This window comes from Mercenaria mercenaria, unplaced genomic scaffold (assembly GCF_021730395.1).
Source record: "Mercenaria mercenaria strain notata unplaced genomic scaffold, MADL_Memer_1 contig_4393, whole genome shotgun sequence".
NCBI classification, from domain to species: domain Eukaryota; kingdom Metazoa; phylum Mollusca; class Bivalvia; order Venerida; family Veneridae; genus Mercenaria; species Mercenaria mercenaria.
The window spans coordinates 30,773-41,348 of record NW_026462617.1 but is presented as its reverse complement, the minus strand read 5'-3'; the positions used below and the strand labels follow the sequence as shown (position 1 = coordinate 41,348).

At 33.5% G+C, this 10,576-nt stretch overlaps 1 non-coding gene across 1 annotated transcript; it reads left to right on the top strand.

Moving 5' to 3' along the window:
- Positions 1-6,454: 6,454 nt before the first annotated feature.
- On the top strand, positions 6,455-6,526 carry Trnav-uac (transfer RNA valine (anticodon UAC)). The gene has a single exon. It is a non-coding gene; the product is annotated as a tRNA-Val (tRNA).
- The last annotated feature ends 4,050 nt before the right edge of the window (positions 6,527-10,576 follow it).

Sequence of the window (10,576 nt, the reverse complement as noted above, 5' to 3'; positions counted from 1 at the left end):
TATTAACAGTTGATATGCATCATCAAAGGTGGGGATCTAACCTTTATGCCAATAAGCAATGAATGAGTCTTACATCTAGGAAAATACTGAAATACATATCCATTAATTAACAATGATCAGTATAATATTATGTTGAATGTCAGTCTTATAGTCAGAAAGTAGTGGCACAATGACTAGCGTAATAATAATAGTACGCTGAATGTCAGCCTTATAGTTAAAAGTAATGATATCAATATATATATTTACATGTGAAGTATCAATACAGCATTTATAAATGTATGTTGACTGTCATTTTAACAATTAAGAAGTATGAGAAATATCTATTATAACAATGACTAGCATATGTTGAACATCATTTTTACAATGAAACTGTAATGACATACCTATCAAGACAACAAAAATGACTGGCACATGTTGAACTATCTACAACTATAGGTATACTGAGCATACCAGGGATGGGAGGGAGTGTTTGAAGTTCTTGATTATTTGCGCGTAAGCTTTTCGTGCTCCGCAACTGAATAATATTAAAACCTGTACCGTCCTGTACTTTCATAAATATATCTATTTTTCAATAAATCTGTATTTAAATGACATAAGTTATAACTGAATCATATGTATCAAAAATCATGTATTTCTCAATCAATGTCACATTGAGGTAGTTCTGCACGTTTGATAAACCAGAAGTAATGGTGTAACGTCATTTTTCCAGAAAACGTAGAGTAAAGCCTGGACTTGGCTTACGCCAATAAAATCATTTTATGAATTAATGGCAACTGATGAGTAAATTTGTTACAGCGACAACTTAACTGTGTTTCTAATTTAAAACACAGGCACGAGTATCGGACCTGGGATGGAAAACAATATGACCAGACAGATAAACCCACAGTTTTCCGTACTAAATTAATCCGAAGTGAAAATTGTGTGGTGCAATATGAGCCTCTTACAAATGATATGTACGATCTACACCGGAATCCAGAACAAAGGGTTCACTTCCCCAAAAAATTTAATGTTTTCGCAAGATATTATTCCGAATAAGCCGATGCTAGGGGGTCTGCGATGTATTGTAAATTTCAAGACCAGTCATAACAGACGCAATTGAACTGAGTTTCTTAATTTTCTATTTGGTTGCGTTTTATGTTTCCAAAAGGATCTTCGTATAGATTTTATTATTTAAAAGAATATAAATTATCTTTACTTATGTAGGGATAATGCACGTTTTTTTTGTGTGTATTAACGTCTGCAGAAGCTCGCGGGAGTTTTTGTGACCGAGACCGAAGGTCGAGGTCACAAACATATCCAAAGGGCTTCTGCTGACGTTAATACACAAAACAAACGTGTATTGTCGCTATTCCTGCATAAAAACATGACACGATGACTAGATTCATTGTTTTCATACGTGGTGACCTAACGATTCCGGTACATTTTTTATTTACCATTCTGTTGTTCTTGGAAATGGTAAACGTGTTTTAAATATCCATAACCGGGGCCCACATATCAACAACACTACCAGTACGTGTTGTCTGGTCTTGTTTAAAATATCCATCCATCAAGGTCGGCTGTTCCACTAATATTTCATTGCAGCGTTGTCTACAGATAGAAGAATTGCCTATAGACATTGTGACGCTCCCTAACCAGGGCTGTAAATTCGCCTTAGCAGGCTTTCTGTCCCTTTTTGTTAATGTCTGCTACTCGAAATAACCCCTAAACTGATGTCTGTAGGTATAGTTTATATATTTCAGACGATCGTGCCAGTCAGAACCCCATTTACGATGCAGCATCTATAATGAGGTGTCAGGTCTTTTTTAACTAATTCAAGCCTCAAGAAATTCGCTAATTATCAAAATGTTGAAAATCGAACCTAAAATAGTGGGAAATGAAAAGAAAATGAAAACGACGAGACATTTTGGTGCAACTATTTACTTTTTGCAGTTTGGCGGGCCCCACTGATAAAAATCCTGGATCTACACTATGCTTGTTCTAGGTAACTATTTGTATATTATTTCTAACTTATTAGAGCTCGTCTGATACTTAAATGTTATTAAAATATCATCTTACCTGTTTTGGCGTCTGTCGTCATGTTGAGAATGCATGTATTGCAAATAGTGATTATGAATCTAAGGGGAGTAAGTTAAATTATGAACAAACCAATCTGTGTATATTGTATGTACTTGTAAATAAGTCGCATGATGAACACTACCTTAATGGAAGGTGCGTCTTTAAACAGAGGCGAATATTACCCGATACGATATAAGGCAAATTGATGAAGACGAATTCTTTCCCTATACGCATACATGCTCAGATCAAAAGAGGGGGTCCGAATTCCCTTTCGGGAAGAAAAGGAAGGTCTTACCATACGCACAGGTGCACGTTGCGACCACAAGTTTTGTCTTTTAGAAAGAAACTGAAGGAGAAAAGAAGAAGAACTTCAAGGAGACGAGAGGATAGAATGTGTAGGAGTAGAGGGTGGGTGTTAGGGAAGGCTTAATATTGGTAAAATAATGCCAATACCGTCCACTCTTACTTCTTTACATCTTAAAAGTTAACATTCAAATCATACAGTTCTACTAAAGGTCGGGTTTCACATGATGTACTCCATCATATAGTTCTTATAAATTATCAAGCTCCTCACAGCGGTGACCTTCCAATGCGTTATTTTAGTGTACCGTAAGGGGAAGTGATTGCCGCGGGGAGTTTTATAAATGTTCATTGACATAACGAGTACGGTATCTATGTGCAAACGGGTAGGTATCTTTGTTTATTTTCAGCCATCGTCAGAGGTATCATCAAAAGCAGCGACAGGGTGCATATAATTGAAACTTTATCAACAAAAATAAATTGCAGGTAAAAGATCCATACGTTTTGTACTTGAGTATGTATAGCTCTACCAAGGAGAGTGGCAAATTCAGTTATCTGAACTTAGAACAAAGAAAAATACGTCTCAAAACGTCAATATACATGAATTGTGATACATTTCTTCAATTTTTATAGTTAAATCAATATTATTGACGACTGATATTTCCACTAGTAAGAATTAATGCATTGCCTCAGACAAATCTGTCTGTAAAACGTTCAACATCCTTAAATATGTGTCATACGTTGGCACTGTTTTTATTTACCCTAAACAGCCTACATGTATATAAATCACACGAGGACGGTATCGCTCACACGAGTAGTTAGCCGAATACCCAGTGTGGTTAAGGGGCACAGGAACGAATACATCTCTAATCTTTAGATTATATAACAGGCCACACACATATAGCATAAAACGTATTAAAGCTACGAAATACATATTATGTTAATCGGTATCATAAAAGTTAAATGTTCATTAAGTTCGCGGAAATACAATTCTGCCTGATGAAATCGGCGTCATTTTTTATGGGTTGTGCTATATGACTTGCCATGCCAAGCGCATATGCACATCGACTGTTTATTCAGTAGCCGACTTTGCTAAAATAATTCATATGTACGTGTTCGTAGTTTCGACTGATTTTATATGTATTGTTCTTCAATTAACTTGAATTAAACAAAATTTCAGTAATCAGTCAAATAATAGGAAAGCAATAATTGTTATATATTATTATATAGATCTACTCGTTTTTATTCTCTGTGACATGACAATGGAACTTGAAATGTCTTCATTTTTTCACCTTCCGTTTTACGTCTGAATGGGTTCCTGACGTCATTTTAATGTGTGTCGTTGTTTTAATTTTTCATTTATGTCCGTATTTTAAATTTCACTCGAGCTATTGGATACATTCATAATATCTATATTGTATTTGTATGTTTAGATTCGTATGTAAAATAATAATTAGCTTTGCATCAAGAAAGATTGTCTTGTTCTTTCGTGGAAAAGTTGAGCAGTGTTTACGCTTTGGAAAGCGCGCAAAGCTTATAACATTTAATTATATCGATCATGTGACTCCATGTGGCCATGAAATAGAGATGGTACCTTAAAAAATGTCATCTTTACAGTTCTGTAGTGTTAAATGATAGCTATGTGCAGCGATTTACAAAATAAATTTATGTTTTTTCTCTTCTCCTTGTAAAAATAGAAATATTTGATGTTTTAAAGATGACCTTCAAAAAATATCTGAAGCAAATTGGACAACTCTTGTATTGACAGTTTTTCATGGATTTTGGATTACTTCAGTTATAGTCTATATCAAAAGTCTCCACAGCTAAATAAATTCAACAGAGTATAGTGTAAGTTTAGTATACTTTCATCACCTCGAAAGAGGCTATACTGACCTTTCTTATGTTTTTTAATAAATTCAAAATCCAATACTAGCAAAGAGTCTAAAACTCATGAAAAAAATCTGAGTGAAAGAGAATGACATGTTCTTTATTATTAGCTTACCAAACACTGGCCTGAAAGAAGTAATTAAAGATTTTGTAAATTGTAAACCCTACAGTATTTTAGCGTCTATACTTTCCAGTTCCCACTCGTGATTGCACTCAATTCAGGTGGTGATAATTGTTGATATAATTGTACATGAGAGGCCCTAACAAAAATCTTTTTTTCAAGTTGTGTGAACAATTTAATTTGTGAATTATATCTGACGTTACCGGCTTACCTTGTTTACAACAGTAAATAAAACACCTTAAAGTTTGTTTAAAGTAGTGGACGTGTAACGTAAATCGTTTTTCATGGAAAGCAATGATTGTGTTAAGTTACAGTTACGTCCAGAGAATGACGAATTACTTACAAATATATAATTACATGGAAATTGAAGAGAGTCATTACCTATCCATTACCTAAAATGTTAAAATTACATTTGATGACAATGACTTCTTATGTTACACAATTTGCAGCAAAGTACTCCCGAACAGTCAGAGAAATACTTCAAAATGAGTAAAGCGTAAGAAACCCTTTAAAAATAATTAATTGAAATGATGAATATAACAACTGTTACAAACAACCTATGTTGTTAAAAATCTCTGATACCAATTCAACTCTTTATGTATTTTTTCATTGTTGGATATACATGTTAGAGTTCAATATATCGAATTTGGTGTAGAGCTAAATCATCAATTAGAACAAAATATATCTTAAGCTAAAAAGGCAAAACTTAAAATCTGAGGTATCGTTTTCTAATTTCATAAAATTTCTTTAAACGAATTTATGCACTATTTTACTTTTTTTGATGCACTACTAAACTTTATGTATAGCAGCGCCTTAGCCTAACTTATAAAGAACTTGGAGAAAATGTTGAATATCGAATACAAAGAGTTTTAAACAAATATAGGTTTTGGGGGCGGTGCGTAAGCTCCGCCTCCAATGGAATTAAGACGGAAAAATGAAACCACTACACTTCTTAGTGCAAAACGGCAAAGCGCATCCACTTTCTACATCCTCTCATAAATAAGAGCACCTACAACAAAGCGCATGAGTATGACCTATATTACGGCTATTTTTACACTCTGACGTCATGAGCGAAAATTACTGAACTTATTACTGAAACCCCATATATATATTTGTATACATATTTATCCTACCTTCATGCAAATTAAAGGCAAAAATCAAGGGGTAAAAAAATGTTGCTTTATCAGGTCAGTTACTTGGAAAGCTTGGCGGACTACTTTTTGAATTTTTTCTTAAAACGACGCCATCTTGTTCTTGAGAATAACTGCAAAAAAGACAAAGGTCTATCTATGCGATTATTATCATAAACTGGGCTTTTATTAGGTTCGTGAGACCATGGTACAAATGAATAGTGTATGCATACCGTATTTGCAATTACTACATAAAAGTTTTTATAACGGAAAGTGACTCATGTTAGCATTTGTTCAGGATTTTAGCTTTCTGCAATTCAATCTAGGAAGATATTACATCTGGAATGGAGTGTTATTGAATAAAATCATCGAGGATACGGGTTGCATATTTGTTCTGTCAAGTGGCGTTATGGCGGGTGTACAAGTCACGTCTTTCGTTTCCTTGGTGAGGATGGGTAATCCGGTATGCAACTGAACTTCGGACAAAATGATACTTGGCAGCAAATCAAAATTATTCAATAACGTTCAGCAGAACAGAGAGGTCGGGCACAAAGCTAAACAAGGTTAGCGTTTGTTTTTCAGCTCTTATTGTATAATACTTTGATTTAAAAGGCTCTGTCCAGCTATTTGTGTATTCTCCTGTCCATTCTACTATAAATTTCTTGTACAGGAGCACAGCTGCACATAATATATAGATACCGGTAAAGAGGGGTGATGCAGTATAAATAGATAGATAGATAGATAGATAGATAACGGTTTGGCGTATTAATTTTCAGATTTCTATGCAAGGTAGTCGAAGGTCTTTGATGATAATCATGAGCATTACATTTCTTTTCATCGTCAAAGCCGGTTGCTCTTTGAAAGTCAACAGGTGTACGACTCCAAAGTAGTCGAATTCGTTTTATTATAAAACGCACATTTTTACAAATCGGTGTAGTGATTCTCTAGCTTAAAACCAGGAGCTCGGTTAGCTCAGTTGGTAGAGCACCTGACTTACAAGCAGGGGTCGTAGGTTCGAGTCCTACACTGGGTAGATGATTTTCTCACTAAAATACAACATTGGCGACGAGGTAAATTTGGAAAGTGCGAGCTACAGTGGCCAGTTTATGTAAAGCATATGGTTTGCAGGGGCTATACTCTGTTGGAAGCTGAACAGTTGATGTACCACTCTGCAATTCGACTGTAAAGGAAGGCTACGTGGCCAGTTATAAAGAGCATGCGGTATTTGCAGAGGCTATACTCTGTTGGAAGCTAAACAGTTGATGCCTCGCTCTATGGTTCCACAATAAGGTTTAAGCCTTCAAAATTAAAGTGAGGAGGAGTGTAGTGATTCGCGGCTTCTGGTCAACCAGGAGCCCGGTTAGCTCAGTTGGTAGAGCACCTGACTTGCAAGCAGGGGTTCGTAGGTTCGAGTCCTACACTGGGTAGATGATTTTCTCACCAAAATACAACATTTGTATCCCATCAATTGGACCACATTCTATTAGTGTACACTGAAAAACAAAATGTTTGTGCAAAAGTCCAAGTTTTTCCTTACCGAATAGGAGAGATCGCCCTGATGTCACGCATCAACACCTGTTTCTATTGCAAAACAAATAATTTTACATCGTTTGTGTATGGGATCAGAATTTTTAATTCTTAATAACTTTTTTGTTCATTTATGGATTTTAAAAAATCGAAAAGTTTTGAAATGCTAACGACATTCATATTTTGTTATTCAAATATATTTTTTGAAAATGAATAACCGTTTTAAATGACATACGATTTAAATAGCGCCGTAGATGCCCTCAACTGTAAGTTAAGCCTTCATAATTAATTCGTTTTATTTCGAAATAATAATTAAAAGTTATCAATGCTTATTTTATATCCTTGCCATTGATCAAAAAATTATTGATATCGTTTGGTTTTAAGAAAATTTAAGCCGTTAGAAAAGCATCATTGTTAACCAAAAACATGAACGCTCGGCATCTGCCCATCCGATCTTTTCTTATCAGTTCTATAAATAGAATATACAACGGATTTGTATACAAACACGATCTCCCCTATTAAATCTTAATTAATAAACAGATTAACATTTTCCATGAACACATTTTAAACTGTATATTTGGTGATGTTGATGAAGTCTATTTTTAACTTAGCCTATTCTATTTTAATCAAGGATTTTCCAAAAACGGCACTGTGGCAGAGAAACTTCCCAAATTGCAAGATAACATTTAATAAACTCACACTAACAAATGGTTTAATTTTGTTTACATTTTAGTTTTACCGGAGGAAGTGGTTGTCGGGTATCGATTTTTTATTTTATCATTATAGCGCAAAGTACTGCGTGTTACGCATTACCAGTCTAATCCGTTATGTTCCGTGTCCCGGATTTTAGATTTTAGTCTGTGTTCCAGGGGAGATAAATTTAATTCGTCTTTCTCTGTTTACTTCCGGTTGATTATTTTCCCAACAAAATGTCATAAGACGGGAAATATTACTGCAAATCAATCAAATGCTTGGCGGTATCAAAAGAAATCAGAGGTCATGGTTCGACTGTGGGGTAATTAAGCGTAAATTCGAGGGTACCGGTAATAATACCACCAAAGAAATGGCCTGTGATTTGATTTGTGAACCTTGAAGTCTGAAAAATAAAGTGCTGTAGTCTAGTCTATAACAGTAAAAATTAAATTTGAGTTTAAAATATTTATTACTGTATAAATTTTTACACTAACACCATCTTTCCATAAATAGCATTTCTTCCCAATCTGGATGGTTATCGCGCAATAAATTTCCCAATTTTAAAGGCCTATAGGCCTCTTCCCAATTTGCTGGTGAAAAGCCCTGGGAAATAATGCAATTTTCAGCATAAAATCGTTATATGCGAGTTTAGTATCGAAATTCTTTCGACAAAACATTTGAATAATATTACAATTATATGTAGACATTACTTTTTTGCAATATTCTAACAGTGAGCTCATATTTTATGTGCTGATCTTAAACAGTTGATTTTGAAAGAGGACAATTCCATAACTAAAAGATCACTGTCAGTATATAAAAGACCTTATTATACCCCCATAAAACGAAGTTTGAGGGGGTATATAGCGAGTAAGATATGGAACAAAAAATGGCAAAGATGTTCCCGTTTGTGAAGAAAGCACCAAAGTTTGCATGAAATTACTTTAAGGTATCCCAAATCCTACAAGAGGAGGAGACATGCCATATCTGCCCTGGAAACTCCTTTTAAATCAGTTTAAAAAAGGGAGGTAGAAATGTCTTGAAAACATATTTTTTCCTTTAAATTGAAATTTATCTATAAAGTAATGTTCCATATGATCTAAACATGGATAACATATCACTAGCATAGACAAACAACCATTTGGTATAGACAAATATACAAAATTTTCTACAAAATACTCTTATTGTTTCAAGATACATACTAAAAAGGGAGGTAATCAGATTTTACTGTATGTTTAATATCAAAATTGCATATGAAAAGATGTTTCTTACGGAGAAAGCATGAAAGTTTGTATTTAAATATTATAAAGTATGCTGGATCAGATATGGACTACATATATGATTTGAATAGACCAAAATCTGAGGCCCAAAGGAGAACTTCCTTTTATTTATTTCAATTAAATATATCTAGAACAATTTCAAAAATGTTAATTCATTACCTTAACCAATTATAATCCTTGAAACAAAATATATTCAATTAGATTTTATACGCATTCAGTATACATGACTCAGGAAAAATAATACTAGGTCCTTCAAGGGAAAATTGTTGAAAATCACATTTTAAGGGCAAGTTATTATTTCATTCGTTAAAATATCATATTACTGAACTTAACATAAGTAAAGAAACAGAATTCATGGATCTTATATATAAAATATCAAAAAAAATAAAAATATTCACATGTTTAGGTCCATGAGGATTTATTAGGGCAATAGTTTTATATAAAAAAGAGGCCTTTCAATGGACCACTTTTTATGTTATATAACAGTTTATGAAATAATCATGTTTTCAAATCAAATGACTCAACCAAAAACCCATAAAATAAAAGAAACTTATATTTACACTCATTCAATAGATATCTAAGAATTGTAATAGGTTTTACAGTACCTCTCAAATACATTTGTTTGACAAATTTATATTTACATGAACGTGTTATTGCACTGGCATTTAATTGGTTCTATGAAGTGTACATAGTAATGAAAGTCAAGTGTCATTACTGGTCAATCCAGAATCAACAGAATTAAGCAATGCAAGGGTCACAATTAAGGTATACAGAAACTAGATAGAAAACTGGCGCGGAAAGAAAATATCGAGGGTTCAAAGGTAAAAGGTGATAACTGCCATTTTCAACATTTTGAGAAAAACGCAAAAAACATAAATTTTAGTAAAACTTTTATTTCCAAAAAATATACATACAAATTTTGATTTTTCTATATTTGTTGACATTTTTGGATCATATCTTGTAAATCTTTCCTTGCAGGGTATGATTTACAAACGGTAATTAGTGTTTGTTTGGAAATTATAAAATGAAATAGAGGCATTTTACAGAGGTAAAAGGTTCTAAGAGTACTTAGATCCTGACTAACCACAATTTCGGAAAGGTAAAAGGTGATAACTGCACTTAGCACCTTTTACCTTTGAAGTGGTATCAATGAAAGTTCTAGATAAATTGGGGTAAAAGGTGTTAAGTTCACTTACTGCCTTTTACCTCTGTGAATTATTAAGATGTTGTTATAATTGTTGCGATATAATTATGCCACTGCTTGGTACAATGTTCCGTAATGTCATTAAGAACACAAAACATAATAATAAACTAAAACTTGTACACAACCTAATATTGTCATTCACAGAAATATTTCCCAACTCAAAGTATTACTTTCTAACTACATGATTATTAGCTTATTAGAAAAATACTCACAAAAACCGCACACACATTAAAGTTTTACATGGTTTTAATTGTACAGTGTAATTGAAATGTATATTATCAAACTTTTGAGGTCAAACAAACACCACTACTGTTGTACGCCAGTAATGATTGACAAAGTCAGTTCCTCAAAAACACCTCATTCAAATAAAGTTTCATAATGT